This window comes from Melanerpes formicivorus, unplaced genomic scaffold, assembly GCF_026170545.1.
Source record: "Melanerpes formicivorus ecotype bairdi unplaced genomic scaffold, bMelFor1.0.p_v2 SCAF_14, whole genome shotgun sequence".
Taxonomy (NCBI): Eukaryota; Metazoa; Chordata; class Aves; order Piciformes; family Picidae; genus Melanerpes; species Melanerpes formicivorus.
In genome coordinates, this window is record NW_027142366.1 from 7,290,726 (window position 1) to 7,310,972 (window position 20,247).

Genomic DNA, 20,247 nt, shown 5'->3' on the forward strand with positions numbered 1-20,247 from the left:
CAGGTTTTGAAGGAGTCTGAAGAGGATTTAACTCATGATGATGAAACAGGGCCAGAACACCGCACTGCACAAAGCAGAGATCAAATACATTTGCCCTCAAAAGAAGCATAAGAAATCGTGAGAGCTGCAATGCCTTAGTGAGCTGAGAATGAACAGCCTGAGGCAATACACGTCCAGAGAGCAGCAAATACAGCAAAACAGCAGCAGAGCACCTCATTCTGCAGTCAAAGTATGACCAATTTCCCATGAGATTTTCCTATACCCAAACAAGAGAGAAGGAAGCATTTTCTTTTAGGGGAAATTTAATTGAATCAGAGACAAAAATCTCTGCTCTGAATTCACTATACAATTGTATATCAAATGCATTTTGACAGCTCGCATTCTTCACTCATCACTGAAGCTTTGCCTTCTTTGAAAACTTCTTGCACTTCTGCCTTCATCACACTTCCAGTGATATGGAGGGCTCAAATATCTGTTTACTTCCAGGAGACAGTAATCTTTAATGTGCCATTATCCAATTTCTATCTGCAGATACCATTTAACACAGAGTCATGTTATATGATCATGCATTCAGGAAATGAAGGCGACTGTCTCTGAGTGGAATTTCAACCAAGTGTTAAAACAGGGACGATTCAGGAAAGAAGCTACAGACAGTGGTTGCACAACAGATTTATCATAGTATAGTAGTATCATTCAGGGTTGGAAGGGACCACAAGGATCATCTAGTTCCAACCCCCCTGCCATGGGCAGGGACACCTCACACTAGATCAGGCTGGCCAGAGCCTCATCCAGCCTGGGATTAAACACCTCCAGGGATGGGGCCTCAACCAACTCCCTGGACAACCCATTCCAGGGCTTCACCACTCTCACGGTGAAGAACCTCCTCCTCACATCCAGCCTGAATCTCCCCACCTCCAGCTTCATTCCATTCCCCCTAGTCCTATCACTACCTGAGATGCTGAGAAGTCCTTCCCCAGCCTTCCTGTAGACCCCCTTCAGATACTGGAAGGCCACAATTAGGTCACCTCGGAGCCTTCTCTTCTGCAGACTGCACAGCCCCAACTCCTTCAGTCTCTTCCCATTAAAAAGGGGAAATCCTGCAAAAGCTAAAGCCTGATATGAGTTGGTTACTTTATGCTGCCTAGAAAATATTTGCCAACACACAGCATTTTTCTCTTACCTCTTTTCACTTCATCCAAAGAACAAACAGCACAGAAACCTGTCATGGGTTTTATATGCTTTGTTTTGAACTAGATCTCAACAGGATGCTGACAGATAATAAATACTAGTTTCTAGCTCTCAACTGGAACTTTCCTGAAAAGATTAGTCATACTTGAGGGAAATAATTCTGCCTTCACCCTTCATTAAAATGTGCAAAGCCCATGCTTTTGGTTTTATATGCTGCAGACCCACTATACATTCTTCTCTGAATGCCCTACTATATACTATATCATGCACTGATACCACCACTATGAAATAGATCAATTACTTCTGCTGTTGACCAAATCTCAGACCCGTGCAAAGAAGGATGCTGCAACAGGCACCACGAAAACCCAAGGTTAACTCAACATTTGCTCCTAAGACTTCACTTTGTGGTTTTCTGATAGGCATTGCCTTTTTCACTGGTAGAAAAGTCAGTGTTTCTCTCCTGAGGGATGGCTGGAACCTGACAAAGATTCGTATTGTGATTTTCAAAGGGATTTGTGAAGGATAGCAGATTTATAGTGTTGTTTTGTGTCTAAGAGGTACTAATGTGAACCTTACACATTAAGCCAAACTGGAGGGGCTAAAGGACTCCTAAAGCAACAGATGTCAGTGTCTCAACACATCTTCAATTAGTTGTACAGTTAGAAATTTTGAGGAGTGGGGGGTGGAGGGCAGAGATGTGTTTTCATATCATTCACTGTTGTCATTAGTGTGGATTTAATGCAAGAATTATAACTCAAGTAAGATAAATTCACAAACATTATCCTAATGAGAAGAAAAAAGCATAAATATATTCATAATTTAGACATTTTACACAAAATCTTCTATTACTTGTCAAGAACTGAGAGGCTCCTAAACATCTGCACTGAGCTCATACAAAATACTACAAATTGCTAAGAATTCCCTGAATATTCATTTCCTTTGCTTGTGTTTAATTTGCAGCATATGATGGTTTATGCTGGTAATTATATACAATCAACAGTTATGAACACAGATAAAAGACCTCCTCAGAGCCAAGCAGAAAGCACAGTGCTATGTAACAATGTCACCCATTTGGAAGAGGGGGAGGGGGAAGTAAAATAAATACTGGCGTGATTTCAACAACGTAAAGTGCTCTGTACAGCTGGAAGAAGCATTTATTATTTATACTCTGGAGGCTTCTCATTCACATCTACCAACACATTTACCATGTGGAATGAAGATGAATTAGTAAGGCAACGTCAAAGATATTTGAGGGTTTGGTTTTTTTCTCCAATAAACTTCAAATCCACTAATATTCAGGCTAGCAATTCACATTCTTCCTCTCTAGTGACTGACAGAGATGTGAGAGGCTTATTAAGATATGTTTGGATCAAAGTAGTGGATGCTATGGAGCACTATAACTTCTGGATTTGGATATATATCTCCAAGGTAAAATGCTAGAAGTATATTTAAGCTTCCCTAAGCAGGTTGGGATCATGAATAATGTATTGCAGTCTACTATAGAGAAGCCAACATAAAGCTTTTTTTTCCCCCCTATGCAATGACTAGTCCAACATACAGAGCATAGACTTCAGACAAAGCCTTGTCTGGAGTTTTTGGCAGTGGAAACACAGCAAGTGCCTTCAGAGCACCACACTAAGTCAACAGTATGAAAAGTTATCAAACCAAACAGTCGGTTTGAAATCTGCCTGCATAATTTGCCTTGCATTATACTTCTACCAGACACAGCAACAAAATATGTGCACTGCAGCTACGACTTTACTCATATACACCGAAAATAATAGCTCAACAAATTGCTGAGACCCATCCAAATATCTCTCAGGGGAGATAATGGCTACTGAAAAGCACGTGCCAGCTTACTGACTTAGTCCTCATCATATTTCACACTGCAAAAAATACAGATTACCCTGAGTCTCTGCTTCTCAGGAGCTTTACTTTTGACCTTAGATCTCTCTGAACACTCAGAGCTTCTCCTCTGTGCACAGCTCAAATTACCCACTCTGAACTGTTCTAAAATCTAGCTTGCAGAAGAGGTCTAATCACAAGGTACGTTCAAGCCATTCTGCGGCCAAGATAATCCAGAGTGGGTAGGTTTCTCTTCTAGGATACAAGTCCTTGTGTTGATATGTGCATTTCAATAATATCCTGGAGATCAAAAGTCTCTTCCAGTTAGTGAAAGACCTAGATTTAATTTCCTCATTAGCCTGAAAGGCTACAAATTGCCTCTCCCACCATCCTAGGAATATCTCCCAGGCTATGACTCTCCTGCAGAGCAGGCAGCCTCCTCCTTTCCTGTACAGCAATTGCTGTGCTGCACAGGAAGAATGAAGGAGTCACAGATGAAAGTGAAAAAAAGCAGATGCAACGCTATTTTTTCACATTAATTATTGAATAGAAATCAAAAACTAGTTTACCATTAGCTATTTATCATGCAGAGCTGAACTATGTGCCAGTTAGTATCAGCTGGAGGAACAAAGCAACTATCTCACAACACTGCAGAGCCAATACCCAGTCCCAGCTTCAGCTAACTGTGTTACCAAATTCCTGTCAATTGATGCTAATGAAGAGATCTTACTAATGGTGTCGAAGCTTCTAACTTGACAACAGTCTGCCTCCACAAAACCACAGTGCACATACAAAACACACTGAGTGGGGTATGAGAAAGTATCTGTTTACTGATTACTGCTGAATATTTTTTTTTTTTTTAAAGTAATTGCCCTGTCATGTTCTACTTTTGATGTACTTCAGAAAATAATTTTCAACCCTCAGGCAGTGGACAAAAAAAACCAGCCCACCACTTAATAAGGTATGGTTCCCCCAAATCTGATAAACACAATCCCAAAGCATCTCTTAAAAGTCAGAGCCTGTACTTTACAGATATCTATGCTCCTGGCAAATTATACTTAGCTGGAAAGCAAAAATCTATGCTGGGCAACAGGGACTAACTTAAAGATGTAACTGAAATACTTCTTCAGGGCAGAAAAAAAAACTAAAAAGAAAGAGTGTTTGGCTTCATTTGTGCTCAGAAACAACTACCCCTCCATCACATGAAGAGTGGATGAAAAAGACTGCCTCTAAATATAATCTGCTGTCAGGAGGTGTCTGTAACTCTGTCTAGAAGTGCTCAAGGTGCAGGAAAAGGGAGCTCCTTCCACAGTCATTACTCCCTCTCTGATACAGGCAAAGAGGAAATTGCCCAGGGAAACAGAGCTGCTGGATCTCGATCCCATCAGCAGCACAGTTGCCAGTGGACAGACTGCTACTGAGTAACATGTAACACTGCATAGGCTCAGTGCACATTGGTTTGTTCTGCAGGAACCAGTGAGCTAACACAGAACTGCAAACTGTCAGAGACAAGTTTGCATCTTCAGCCAGCTTCTGGCATAGCAGATCTGTGCGTAGCGCTACACAATAGAGCTGCCCAGGCCAGCTGGCTCTTGGGATGGTCTCACTTGGGGCATCAGTCATACTCCTGCCCACACACACAGACTTCCTACTTCACACATGGCATCAATGTACACACAAATACAGATTCTCATTCCCCAGGACAGAAAAGCCAGCCTAAACAGATGTCATCTGCTTCAGATAAAGATGGTTCAGTCCAGTTAACTGCAAAAGAAGCTCATCATGGTTCTGTTCACAGCTCATACCACACCAAAGTAAGGCAGTTCACAATGTTAAGATCAGGGCTTTATGTACTTCATTCAATTACTGATAGTGAACTGTCACTGAAAAGGTGGTACCTGTTAGCTGGTGTCTTGCCTCACGCACAGTCATCCCCTAGATGCTTTACAGTCACCTTCTGTGAGGGATGCAAGATTAATGCAGAAGTGAGTACACAGACAAATCACTGAACATTCTGGACATCCTCAAGCATAAAAGAAAGCTGTATGCTCACATTAGGATGGATGTAAGCATTTTGACAGGTGGCCAAATGACTAACACACATAAATATGTAGCTGAGTCCCAAGGGTTAAGGTATGGAAACAGAATCTGGTTGGATAACTGTGAGGCTGTTAGAAGTTAACTTCTGACCCAGAGGATAAATTATGAGCCAAAGCTTCCTAAAATATAGAGAATAGAGGCAAGTACTCAGGGTAGATGCCTAAAGACAAGTTAAAGTAAGAATGCTTAAATTGGAAGTAACTATATAAAAACAGGACAAAACCAATTCAGAACATGGACAGCATCTTCTTTAACTAATGTTAAAAAGAGATCAGAGCATAATCAAATCTCAAATAGTAAACAAATACAAATCAATTTAAACTCCTCTGATTTAAGTAATGCTGCTGCAAGTTCTTTGTACTGCATTATGCAAACTTCTTTCCATTGATCTGACAAATCAGATTAAATGTTTCTAAGCACTCCCCACGCTGAAATTGAGGTCATGCACAAGACCTCAATTCTCTACAACTCAAATGAGTACTGCATTACAATAAATCAAAGCAATGCAGTGTGGGTATGAACAACGATATGTACTCACTAATGCTGTACCAAAATGTTCATGTTAGGATGGATGTTGATTATAGGTTTCCAACAATCCAATTTTATACCTTTGTGGAAAGCACTCTGCCTCCAAACTTAGTAAACCTTTCCATGGCTCCAACCTAAGAGCTGTCCCAAGGAAGACTTTGCAGAGGAACATTTCTTCAATATTGGATATCTCCTGCATCTCACTGCACAGAAAGTGAACCCACAGTAGACAGCTGGGAAAATTATTCCTAAAATCTGCAATCACTACGTGGGACTTGTGACACTAGTACAGGTTACAGCAGCCTTCTTGTCAGGGGACAAAAGCTTCAGCACTAGAATAGCTTTAGGATCACAAGTTGTGACTGTGAGTTGAAGCTTCCTTCTGTAGGAGTGCTGAGTAGACTTCACAGATCAATCCTTTGTGGGTCCCTCTACAGCTATGCTCAAGCCTGGCCTTATAACAAATGCCAAGGGTTTAGGAGCTCTATGTATATTTCTCACCAGTGAGAAAAGGTATTTGATTTCCAGCTCAAGGCTTTTTCACTCACCTAGAGACAAGACTATGGTATTTAAGGGAACTTTGGTTATTTATTTTTAAAAAACATGTTTTACAAAGGAGGACATCCAGGGAAGCTGCATATTCTAGGGAAGCCAGCAATGACTGTCACGTGTGTGGAGGTCTGCATCTCTGCCTGTAGGGAGGTCTGTGTCTCTGTGTCTTTCAAACTGTGGCTTCAACCACAGCTAAGAATCCAGAAGCAGAAGTATACAATGACAGGTTTCTTCCACTTCTCCAGATTTTGTTTTCATTGCCTATAAAAGTCACTCTGGCAATCAAGTAGTGGCAATCAGGTAGTGATAGGACTAGGGGGAATGGAATGAAGCTGGAGGTGGGGAGATTCAGGCTAGATGTGAGGAGGTTCTTCACCATGAGAGTGGTGAAACCCTGGAATGGGTTGTCCAGGAAGGTGGTCGAGGCCCCGTCCCTGGAGGTGTTTAAGACGAGGCTGGATGAGGCTCTGGCCAGCCTGATCTAGTGTGGGGTGTCCCTGCCCATGGCAGGGGGGTTGGAACTAGATGATCCTTGTGGTCCCTTCCAACCCTGAATACTATGATAAGATTGTGAAGCATAAACCTCCAACATTAATACTAAAAATCCATTAACATTCAAATCTCTTCCAAAGGAAAAGAAGCAGCTCACATTGCTCTGAGAACACAGAGGAATGCTTTACTGCATTTCAAAACAGTCACAAGACTGTTATGGTACCTCCAATGAACCAACAAGTTCTGAGTACTAGAGCATCATCAGGAAAGAGCATCATCAAGAAAGACTGAGGGAGCTGGGGTTGCTTAGCCTGGAGAAGAGGAGGCTCAGGGGTGACCTTATTGCTCTCTACAACTACCTGAAGGGAGTTGTAGACAGGCGGATGTTGGTCTCTTCTCCCAGGCAGCCAGTACCAGAACAAGAGGACACAGTCTCAGGTTGCACCAGGGGAGGTTTAGGTTGGATGTTAGGAAGAAGTTCTATACAGACAGAGTGATTACTCATTGGAATGGGCTGCCTGGGGGGGGGGGGGGGGTGGAGTCGCTGTCATTGGAGGTTTTCAGGAGGAGACTTGATGGGGTGCTTGGAGACACGGGTTAGTTGTTTAGGTGGGTTGGATTGGTTGATGGGTTGGACACGATGATCTTGAAGGTCTCTTCCAACCTGGTTTACTCTATATATTCTATATCCTAAATCCCACCAATAATCCTTCCTGAGTCAATTGTACTAATGCCAAATCCAATTCCAGTCTCTCTACTGTTGTGGAATTCCATCAGGAGACAGGTAGCATCTTACACTTGTCTCAAGATATTTATTTCTCAGTTTATTCAATTTCAGAGAACATCCCTTAGAATAAATCTCTCTTGGAAAAATCCAGGAGTAAAAGAATTTCATTGCTTTGTCAATACTTCAACAGAGTAAATAGCCTGACTGGTACTGCTCTGAGTCATCCACTGCAATATTGATGGCAAGGAAAATCATACACTATCTGATTAAACATTATTACTTACTCCTAGAGGATTAATTATATTGTATAGTACTCACCAGGTTTGGGGGGAAGATAAGCCTTGTCAGATCAAATACTCCCACTGAAAAAAAAAACCAGACAGAAACTGTTAACATCTTTCTGAACACGTTTGAGGCTTTGCACTCAATACTACAGAAGTTTTTGATACCAAGAGGCAGGAATAGAATAGAATAAACCATGTTGGAAGAGACCTTCAAGACCATCACATCCAACCTGTCATCCAACACCACCTAAACCATGCAACCAATCACCCTATCAAGTCTCCTCCTGAACACCTCCAGTGATGGTGACTCCACCACCTCCCCGGGCAGCCCATTCCAATGGGCAATCTCTCTTTCTATGAAGAACTTCTTCCTAACATCCAGCCTAAACCTCCCCTGGCGCAGATTAAGACTGTATGCTCTTGTTCTGGTGCTGGTTGCCTGGGAGAAGAGACCAACCCCCATCTGGCTACAACCTCCCTTAAGGTAGTTGGAGAGAACAATAAGGTCACCCCTGAGTCTCCTCCTCTTGAGGCTAAGCAACCTCAGCTCCCTCAGTCTGTCCTCATAGGGCTTGTGCTCCAAACCCCTCACCAACATTGTTGCCCTTCTCTGGACGCATTCCAGCAAGTCACCATCCTTCTTAAACTGAGGGGCCCAGAACTGGACACAGGACTCAAGATGTGGCCTAACCAGTGCAGTGTACAGGGGCAGAATGACCTCCCTGCTCCTACTGAATACTCAGAAGTTACAAGGCAATATCAAATTGGAAAATACTTTCTTGACACTTTCTTGACATACACAAGACTTGGAATGTCAAAATTAAACACTTCAACTCTTCACAGGACCTAAAGAATTTGAATACGAGCTACCAGCTACGAGCAGCTACAAGCTACCAGGAGGGCCAGTGGTATCCTGGCCTGCATTAGGAATAGTATTGCCAGCAGGAGCAGGGAAGTCATTGTGCCCCTGGACTCTGCTTTGGTTAGGCCACACCTTGAGTACTGTGTCCAGTTCTGGGCCCCTCAGTTTAAGAAGGACATCGAAACACTTGAGCATGTCCAGAGAAGGGCAACAAGGCTGGGGAGAGGCCTTGAACACAAGCCCTATGAGGAGAGGCTGAGGGAGCTGGGATTGTTTAGCCTGGAGAAGAGGAGGCTCAGGGGTGACCTCATTGCCCTCTACAACTACCTGAAGGGTGGTTGTAGCCAGGAAGGGGTTGGCCTCTTCTCCCAGGCAACCAGCACCAGAACAAGAGGACACAGTCTCAAGCTGTGCCAGGGGAGGTTTAGACTCGAGGTGAGGAGGAAATTCTTCACCGAGCGAGTCATTCGTCATTGGAACGGGTTGCCCAGGGAGGTGGTTGAGTCATCGTCCCTGGAGGCGTTCAAGAGGAGACTGGACGTGGCACTTGGTGCCATGGTCTAGTCATGGGGTCTGTGTTGATAGGTTGGACTCGATGATCCTCGAGGTCCTCTCCAACCTAAGTTATACTGTGATACTCTGATACTGTGATACCAATTTGCAGGTTGAACCAATAAGCAGAGATTTATCATCAGTGGTTTTGTAGTGAAGTGTATTAGATGGTCATTATTCTAAATGTTCCTACTTGTAAAATCTATCAGTAGCAAGTGCAACAGAAATCATTTGTGCCAAGTTTCCCTCATGTAGGCTGATAATATATTACATCAGTTGTAATGCTGCTGCTGGCGTTATCGACAGATTTGCAAATTGCAGCTGGCTCTTTAATGGTTCTGCAGCTCTAACTTTGATACCTGGAGTACACCAGGAAAAAGAAAAACAAAATAAAAATCTATAGTTGACAGCCATGGGCTTGTCAAATTTCTCACATTTGATTGAAAGCAAAGTTGCAGTGGGTTTGATCAATAATGTACTCCACTGATCCTGGGCACAACTATTAACAACATCGCTACCCTTCGGATAAACTTTTCCAAGCAAAATTACAAACCTGGAATAACAGAAATTTACAGGAGCCAAGCCAATGTCAGCTTACCTCACTGTATTTCATGGATACCCAGAGCTCATATGTCCCTTCCTTGTAAACACTCTGTTGGCTTTGCTCACAGTACAAAAAGAAAACCCTTTTAAATTATCACAAAGAAAGGCAGGAGTAAGAAAAAGCAAGGCTATTCACTAAACCCTCCCTAATTAATCTTTACACAGTTTATTTCACCCAGTAAAATACAATCTAATTGCCAACTACTACTCCTATTCAATTCTAAGCTCAACAAAGAAGAAAACGTTGGAGGATTTGGCTAAGTTTAAAGAAAGGATGTACAGTTCCTTTCCGACACATTTATGCCATAAGCAGAAAGAAGCACAGATTAAAAGGCCAAGCTCTGCAATTGGCAATTGTGAAACAGCGAAGGACTGAAGACTGGGGAGGAGGGGGGAGAGAGAGAAAACAAACCACTTTCAGACCCTGAGGACTATAGTTAGGAAACATCTTTTTGGTAATATTTCATATTAGAGCAGATATTTGGAACAACGACACAAAGCAAGCCTGTTCTTTTCTCCTGGACAAAGGACACAGTGTACACCAATAGCATTTAAAAAGCAGATCAGAGGATTCTCATCTTCCACTTTAGCAGAAGGCTAAAGGGAATTGTTTGCCTCCAGTGGCATCTCCACTTTTTCTAATTCTGTTAACTGAGCTCTGCCAGAAACAATACAGAACATGGGCTCACTTAGGAGGGGTGGACCTTTGTCTATGTAATAATGCAGCATGCATACCGTGCCAGGTTTTAAAAAGCATTTTCCCAGGCTCATCACTTATACCCAGTTCCACCTCTCCCTTTTCTCTGATTCTGTATGTCTGGCAGGATCAAAGGCAAAGCACAGTACACAAAAGTGTTCACTGAGGAGCATTGTCAAAGGTTATGAAAGAGTGTCTTCGTTATGTGAAAAACAGAGTGTTCAGTTCCTTTCTTTTCTCTGTAACTGGGTTGTAATGGCTCATTTTGTTAAGAACTGATACCTAAAATAATGGCATTGTCCCTGTCACACGATCAATAAAGATGGTGTGAGGCAGGCCAATGGGAGAGGACACTGCCAGTAAGGCTTAGCATGCTCTGCAGAGCTTGGAAACATGAGCAATAATTGAGTAACGCTTTCTTGCCCAGCGCAAATGTACTGCCCAACAGCTGGAATCAAAGAAGTTTTGCAGCGTGCTTCCCACCCCTACTTCTGCTGAAGGGTGTTTAAGAAATACTTCTAGTAAACTCTACAAATAAATAGCTTAAATTCTGAGTTCAGAGCAGAAGATTTTAAGAAAAGAGTACCACTGCACACTCCTCACTGCTATCAATAACAAATGTTTAAATCCCATTGAATTCCAGCAAACACTGCAGTAGCCCTTTCCTTTCAGTAGTTTAAAGTAACACATAAAATGCATGCAAAAAGCACAGAGGAGGAAATTCTTGAATTTGTTCCCTGACAATAGGAAATTATCTTCAATACAGAGATAAAAATTAAATTCCAGAACAGAAACAATTACAGATTGAATGCAAAAGCTTAACCTCAAGGAGGAGGCATTCTCCATCAGTTATAAATAAATAAATAAAGGGTGGTTGTAGCCAGGAGGGGGTTGGTCTCTTCTCCCAGGCAACCAGCACCAGAACAAGAGGACACAGTCTCAAGCTGTGCCAGGGGAAGTTTAGACTCGAGGTGAGGAGAAAGTTCTTCACAGAGAGAGTTGTTGGCCATTGGAATGTGCTGCCCATGGAGGTGGTGGAGTCACCATCCCTGGAGGTGTTCAAAAAGGGATTGGACTTGACACTTGGTGCCATGGTTTAGCAGTCATGATGTCTAGGGTACCAGGTTGGACTTGATGATCTTTGAGGTCTTTTCCAACCTTATCGATTCTATGATTCTATGAAAATGGATCCAACCATTTGAAAAATGATTAGATAATAAGCAATCCAAAGCTTAAAAAGAGAAAACGATCACTGGAACCATTTGTCTGAGGATATTCTCATGCAATGAGAAGCAATATTACACAGTAGATAAATAAGAACAGGATGAGGTTTTATTAGAACAAGGATGTCCAACACCAACTCCTAGCAACAGAATCATAGAACAGCACCCTGTAACACTTCTATTTTTTGCCAGCATCAGCTGGGACCTTCAAGCAGCTTTGTACTGCTACCCTTACTTTCACTTAGTAAACTAAAGTACAGAAAATGAGGTGAAATGCCAAAGCACTCAGGAGAGCCAGGACTTGTGACCTCTGCTTTAGTTTAGCAACCAAACCCTTAATTGCACTGCTTTCCAGCATTTCTTACAAAGCAGGAGCAAAGGGCTTTAAGAAGCTTCTGATGTCCAGTTTCTCAGAATAGAGTTCATTACCACAATAGCTTTTATTTTTAGAAGTATAAACATCTGGTAATAGGCTTAACACTACAAAGTGTCTCAGAAAAATACTGTCTTTTTATTTCATGTTGGTAACCAGTTCTAACACCGATACTAGAAAACATACCTGCTGTACATATCCCTTTTTCTTCTTGCATTTCCATATCTTCACTACCACAATCTACCATATTACTAGGAAGTATTGATTCCTAAGCTAAAAACAGTATCATAAAATAGACCTAATAAAAAGTCCCAGGCAACTGGATAAAAAAATGATTGTGGAACAGTTTTATTCCTAGAACAACAAAAAATCCACATTCTTAAGGTTATTGTTTCTATCATTGCTGAATCCTGTAACTAGATTACGTTGAGTTGAAGCTGGAGGCGGGGAGATTCAGGGTGGACGTGAAGAGGAAGTTCTTCACCATGAGAGTGGTGAAGCCCTGGAATGGGTTGTCCAGGGAGGTGGTTGAGGCCCCATCCCTGGAGGTGTTTAAGACCAGGCTGGATGAGGCTCTGGCCAGCCTGATCTAGAATAGAATAGAATAAACCAGGTTGGAAGAGACCTTCAAGATCATCACATCCAACCTATCACCCAACACCACCTAATTAACTAACCCATGTAACCAAGCACCCTGTCAAGTCTCCTCCTGAACACGTCCAGTGACAGCGACTCCACCACCTCCCCGGGCAGCCCATTCCAATGGGCAATCACTCTCTCTGTGTAAAACTTCCTCCTGACCTCCAGCCTGAACTTCCCCTGGCGCAGCCTGAGACTGTGTCCTCTTGTTCTGGTGCTGGCTGCCTGGGAGAAGAGACCAACCTCTGCCTGTTTACAACCCCCCTTCAGGTAGTTGTAGAGAGTAATGAGGTCACCCCTGAGTCTCCTCCTCTCCAGGCTAAGCAGCCCCAGCTCCCTCAGTCTCTCCTCACAGGGCTGTGTTCCAAGCCCCTCACTAACTTCGTTGCCCTTCTCTGGACTCGTTCCAGCAAGTCAACCTCCTTCCTAAACTGAGGGACCCAGAACTGGACACAGTACTCGAGGTGTGGCCTAGTGTGGGGTGTCCCTGCCCATGGCAGGGGGGTTGGAACTAGATGATCCTTGTGGTCCCTTCCAACCCTGACTGATACTATGATACTATGATTATTTTTATTGATAGGGAAACTCACCTCATGTAAATATTAATCTCACAGGCTAAAAAAAAGCCCCAAACCAACTCTGTATGGCATTAATCTCATCAAGAGATTCTAAATTATAGGTTTTATTATCCTATGGAGATTTATACTCCCATTATCTCTTACACCCACATAAGATAAAGCAAGTGTAAATCTGTCTTTCTCCACGCAGGGAATTTCTTAATGCTGTATTAGAGAGGTGATTATTCTATCCTCACATTTCATGACACTGTTCTCTTAACAACCAGAAGCACTCTCATTTGATAGCGAGACAGATGTTTTGACTGGAGCGACTCAGGGTATGCGCTGAAACTGAAAATGAGAAACCTATTTGAATAAATATTGAAATGCACATTAATCCTTATTTCTAAGGGTGATCCTCCACCATCACATTAGAGGCTTGGCCAAGATTCCCTCCAGATATTTGCAGCACCTGAAGGGATGGTGTTTTTATGTGATTTTTATAAATGATATTTGCTGAAGTTGCAAACCACCCAATTCTTTCTTCTTCTGCTCGTTGCACATAGGGTAGGACCATCACATCTGTGCCAGTTTCCACTCGTGTAAACACCAGAAGCACAGGCTCATTGTGTCTACATTTAGGCACAATTTTTAACAATGCAAATGGTATGAGAAGCAATTTTTGTAAATATGTCAAATTTGTGTTTGATGTATTTTGTTCTCTCATCCCACAACATGACATACTCCATCACCAATTCAGCTGCAAGGGGATCTGACTGAAAAGCTAACTGGCATCTACTGGCATGTGCTAACTACTTGCTCAAATGATTAAAAACATCTCAGCTGTCATGATGTTCCCTGGAGAACAACATGGTGTCGTGGGTAGACACAGTCAAGACCTTTTGGGTCGTTAAAGATTCAATTTGTACTGTGACTTTGTGATTTAATGGGTGTTTAATCAGTAGAAAAGAGGATGACGAGCTTCTGAAACCTTCTTTATTGATAATGGAAATGGTTGTCAAAATATTACAATAAAACAGTAGCATTCATCACTTGCAACATCCTAGGTTTCTTTCAACAGCCCTAGGGGACATTCTTTGTTCTGTAATACTTCTCAAATTTGAAAATAGCCTGGTCACTGCGGTGGAGCTGTGTTGCATCGGACACGGTTGTACGTGCCGGTGTACAAATGTACGTTACAGGGCTAAATATGGAATAACATTTTCATGCAAGAGAGCAGAGTTTAATGAATTGCAAAACCATGTACTAGCAGCAGCAGTAACACACCTCAGAGAATACCCTCATCTTGATGCTTGAGGAGGTTTGCATACCAAACACTGCTCCTCAAAGGCAAATGCAAAACTCCAGCTTCTCAAGTCAAAATTAGAATTCACAGACTGAGTTTTTCCTTGGCGCTGGGATGCAGCCCAAATAGCTAAGAGAAGAGGAGGAACATTCCTTCATCTCTGCACTAATCCTACATCCATCTCAGCCCCAGCACAACAAAGCACAGCTGTAGGGATGCCCTACTTTATGCTGTAATGCCCAGGTCATTCTAGCAGTTTATAATCACCTGTGCCCAACAATACGCCAGCCAAATGCTTTTCAGTACCTCCAGTACCTCTCCAATTAAGTAATCCCTGTTCTAGCTTCATGTTTCCCCAGGAAAGTCTTCCACAGGGAAATCCCCAACCATCTGGTTAGCTCAATTTTCCACTATCTTAGATCCAACAAAGTGAGGAGAAAAAAAAAAAGAAAGAAAGAAAAAGCAAAAGACAGATTTGCCTCTCAGGATTTTGCATATATCGAACCAGATTCTGAACCTAGTTTGATTCATGGAAATCCAAAAGAACTTCACTGAGGACAGGGATACAAGCCAGGGAAGATTATTTTGCTGTTCAGCCCAGTATTAAGTACAGCTTTCTTTTTTTTTTTTCTTTTGAGTAAACAAAGGAAACACTACCACTGTGCAAAAATTATTCACCTCCTATAAATCAGCATAGCTTCACTGAAGTTAACTGAGTCATGAAAATTTGCATCAGGTACAGATTTTCTCCTCTATGTGATGAATAGTGTTTTGTTTGCTCCCCTGGGTCTCAGCTCAGGCTCTATGTGAGTACAACTGGATTATTTATTACTTTTTTTCCCCAAATGAGTATCAACACTTTTTAGAATAGAATAGAATAAACCAGGTTGGAAGAGACCTTCAAGATCATCACATCCAACCTATCATCCAACACCACCTAATCAACTAAACCGTGCAACCAAGCACCCTGCCAAGTCTTCTCCTGAACACCTCCAGTGATGGTGACTCCACCACGTCCCTGGGCAGCCCATTCCAATGGGCAATCACTCTCTCTGTGTAGAACTTCCTCCTAACCTCCAGCCTAAACCTCCCCTGGCACAGCCTAAGACTATATCCTCTTGTTCTGGTGCTGGTTGCCTGGGAGAAGAGACCAACTCCCACTTGGCTACAACCTCCCTTAAGGTAGTTGGAGAGAACAATAAGGTCACCCCTGAGTCTCCTCCTGTCGAGGCTAAGCAACCTCAGCTCCCTCAGTCTGTCCTCGTAGGGCTTGTGTTCCAAACCCCTCACCAACTTTGTTGCCCTTCTCTGGACATGTTCCAGCAAGTCAACATCCTTCCTAAACTGAGGGGCCCAGAACTGGACACAGGACTCAAGGTGTGGCCTAACCAGTGCAGTGTACAGGGGCAGAATGATCTCCCTGCTCCTGCTGGCCACACTGTTCCTGATGCAGGCCTGGATGCCGTTGGCCCTCCTGGCTGCCTGGGCACACTGCAGGCTCATGTTCAGCCTGCCATCGACCAGTACCCCCAGGTCCCTCTCTACCTGGTCGCTCTCCAACCACTCCGACCCCAGCCTGTAGCACTGCATTGGATTGCTGTCACCACTGTGCAGAACCCAGCACTTGGATGTGTTAATTCTCATGCCATTGGATTCTCCTGAGTCATATTCTTAGCTTCTATACACTGCACATTGCCAAGATGACTTAAAAAGGCTTTTAAAAGTAATTAAATGGGTTTTTGTCCTCATACAACTTAGAAAAACTCCCCACGTTTTATTGCCATTTATTGTAGCAGAATGCTAAAAAAGCAATTTGCTGTAGAAAATAGATCTCAGGATAATAAACAGTACTGAATAAGAAGAGAAAGGAAGCTTTGAGACAGAACAAACAGCATCTCTGAAAAGGCCACACAAAATGTTGTTGTATGACTGATCTTAGCCAGGAATGATAAGGAACAAGACACCAATAAAGTTATGATAAAAGTTGAGTCTGAACATATGTGACTAACTGTGATCTTGGAACGAGGACTGATTATGCTGTGCTCTTTTTTTTTAACCTGATAGCCCAATTATGGATGCTGCTGTTGATTTGTGAAGTCTAGGCAGAATGTTACAGGCTGCTTTTGGCATAGAACCACCAAAATTGGAGCTCTCTAACCCAAATTTGTTTGTTTTCTCTTCCCAGCATGAAGCCCAGCTCCGCCCCACAATTCTGCCTGGAATGATTTGGGACTGGAGGCCAAAGTCGTGATAGCTGATGGCAGTTAAGTCATCTTCCTGCACTTGTTAAAAATAGGGCTGAAGGATAGCTGTTCTCACAACTAACAGCTGTCAGTTTGACATAACACTTTTTATGATGAGAAAGTGCTCACCGAATTGGGCAGCGCTTCCACTTTAATACGCGCCGAATCAAGAAGTCATTTCATTTCTTCTTTCAAGGGATGAAAAGCTTAAAGCATTTCTAAAAAGCACTAAACATTAATTTTACTCTCTTTAAAAGGGCTCTCAAAGAGGGTGTTAACAGCTGATTTATTTTATTCCTCCTACATTCGTCTGTTTGTCTCCACCATTACACTTTAAGGAGCAGCTGTTCCACTGTTTTACCTTGTGGGCTGTTGTTTTGTGGGTTTTTTAGGCTGACTAGAGTTGTCACAGCCAGTTTCTCTGCAAATCACTCCATAAGGCTCTGCACCTTTCATGGGTTTTACTTCTGCCACTGTTACCTGTAAAGTCTGCATCAGAACAATGCTTCTGCTCATCTCATTTAAACTGTTGTACCATATGTCAGTGAAGTGGCTCCAAAATACTTGTTAAGCTTTGTATGCTAAAGGCAAACTCTCACATGTGTTTACTCACAGCAACAGCTGCCTCAAGAACCGCTGTTGTGTTGGGCACCTAGAAGTATTTGGCCTTAGACAGAAGTGCCAGCAATACACACACATTCCCTACCTATTTGATGTGAAATTTGTAGTCACCTCTCCCACCTGGTACACTGAGCAGTTGTACAGCATCTATTTCCACGTGCTAGATGGGACTGCCTCCATGAGGAAGCATTATCAGCCTTCTGTTAGGCTAGAGAAAGCAAGGGAGAACTCAGGGGAGCTACTTTGTGTGGAAATGGAAGCAATCAAGTTGAATGGCAAAGCCCACAGCAGCCATTCATTTGTGGGAATATCTTTTCAGTGATACTCTATCTGATTCAAGTTTAAAAAAAATAAAAACGTCTGATTGTAGTAAGTTGCAGACTGGTATTGCTGAGAAGCATCCTAGTTAAAATACAGGGCTCATGGTGCTGGCTCATTTGGTTCAGTTCTGCTTTCAAAATAAGACAATGCAGTCTCCAAAGACTTCTATCACAAATGCATAGTATCCTAGTATCAGTCAGGGTTGGAAGGGACCACAAGGATCATCTAGTTCCAACCCCCCTGCCATGGGCAGGGACACCTCACACTACATCAGGCTGGCCAGAGCCTCATCCAGCCTGGTCTTAAACACCTCCAGGGACAGGGCCTCAACCACCTCCCTGGACAACCCATTCCAGGGCCTCACCACTCTCACAGGGAAGAACTTCCTCCTCACATCCAGCCTGAATCTCCCCACCTCCAGCTTCATTCCATTCCCCCTAGTCCTATCACGACCTGAGATCCTGAGAAGTCCTTCCCCAGCCTTCCTGTAGGCCCCCTTCAGATACTGGAAGGCCACAATTAGGTCACCTCAGAGCCTTCTCTTCTCCAGACTGCACAGCCCCAGCTCCTTCAGTCTGCCCTCATAGGAGAAGTGCTCCAGCCCTCTGATCATCATTGTGGCCCATCAATGATGTTACCACCTCTAAGCATTCCAAAAAGCTGTTTTCTAAGTGGAAGGGAAGACATTGTCAGGAATGAATGATTTGGATTCACTTCCTCCCTCTAATACAAAGACTGTGCCATATTCAAGTCACGCGAATTCTCTTTGCCTTAGTTTTCAAGCTGTGAAAGAAGCAAGAAGTTTCTGCTCTTGCCATGTAATACTTCTGTGGGGCTTTATTAATTCAGACTTTGTTTCTTCATTCCTTACAGTAAGCACCAATTCTACAACTAGACCCATTATATTTAGTGAAAATTCTCAGGTGGATTTCTATTGCCTTTTGTGCAGGACATGGAAGGGTTTTTTATTAAGAAACAGCAGCTGCTTTCACCCCTCCAGTGCTTTTTCTGATTAAAAGTACATTAGCTACTTGAGAGCACCAGAAATAAAATTATGTTCTCCTCAAGTTGTATTTCTTACCTGCCTTTCTTAAAAGGGGGAAAAAATGAACCTCATGACTGTTAGTTGAAGCCCTGGCAGGAGAAACGGCATTTTTCCTTTCTGCACTGTACTTAACAAACACATCCAAGTTCCCTTTCTTTTTTGCTTTAGCCTGAGGCTTCCAGTATGTAGAAATCTGCTGCCTAAAATGAAACTTATACATTTAATAAGAATTCAAGGCTATCTGAAGAGAATTGGCTCTTTTATGAACTACATAAGTCTGAAACTCAGTTAGACGCTGTTCAGGGCTCTGTAAATATAAGCCTATATTTCATCACGGACATGTTCAGTGACTTAACAGCAATATAAAGAGGGTAAGTCCCAAGTGAACATGGCATCTTTTTCTCAGTGCAGTCATATCCATCCCAGTTACTAGCTACTTTAATATACCTTATTTCTTACAATGTTCTAACAGAGTTTTTTGAGTGTTGTCTTTTGTTCGGGGGTTTCTTTATAGGAAAAGAAGCTTGCAAAGGCTAAGCAACATGCAAACCACAAAGTCATTGCTCATGTTTTGATACAGCTTCCAAAATTACAATTACTCTATAGACAGTGTTGGTACAACACATTGTTTTGTTATGTACAGAGCTACACTCCTCTGCTAGCTAAAAACCAAACTGAAAGGCACTACAAAGAGAAAGAAATCCCTTCTCTGCCTACACTAGTACTATAACAGCTCCATACCAGCGTATCATGCACATTCTATACCTTATTATAGAAGCCCTATCTTCATTTCAAACAAATACACAAATACAAAAAGAGAAGCTTCATAAACCTAATGCTTCAGACAGTTCCTGCCGCTGGCAAAAACATTTTGGGTACAACTATTGAACAATTCTTAGGTCCAAAACACTCCTCCCAAGGTTTTCCTCAAAAACTCAGAGAAAACCATGTATTTTTTCTAGACACATTGACCTGGCAATACCTCCCTACACAAAACCTCTGAATCTGTCTGAATCTGGAAAAGATGCAATGCCTTGACCCATGGCCAGAGAGATGTACTCAAGAATTGACAGTATGAAAGCACTGCAACAAAAAGATGGACTTGCAACCACTGGCACAAGCACTCTACCAGGCTCTAGCTACTTGTGCAGCCTCCTTGGAGAACATCTCCTCACTGGCCAGCCCTGTAAATGCAGTGGCTATTTCAAACTGCACTGCAGCAGTGAGACACAGCCACATGGCAGACAACTAATGAGCTGAGACTGCTCCCTGATCCAATTTACCACCTGAACCATACCACCTAGGAGGGAGATTTGAGAAGGTGGGATAGCCCAGCCAGAACTGGAGTTAACAGAGGGTAGTAGTCTTCAGTACTAATGTTGGTTTAATTTGCAGAGATCTAGAACTAGCCACTGGAGTTAGCAAGAAGAACTGAGCATAAGACAGATTTGACCCTCATTATTTGAACAGGAACAAAATACATTTTCAT

General features: G+C 42.6%; 1 long non-coding RNA gene across 1 annotated transcript in view; it reads right to left on the minus strand.

Annotated features, from left to right (window-relative positions):
* LOC137445217 (uncharacterized) overlaps window positions 1-20,247 on the minus strand; it is a 35,932-nt gene that overhangs the window by 8,424 nt on the left and 7,261 nt on the right. The window contains exon 2 of the long non-coding RNA XR_010988370.1: window positions 7,751-7,794. This is a non-coding gene — a long non-coding RNA (uncharacterized lncRNA). The remainder of the gene's footprint in view (window positions 1-7,750; window positions 7,795-20,247) is intronic.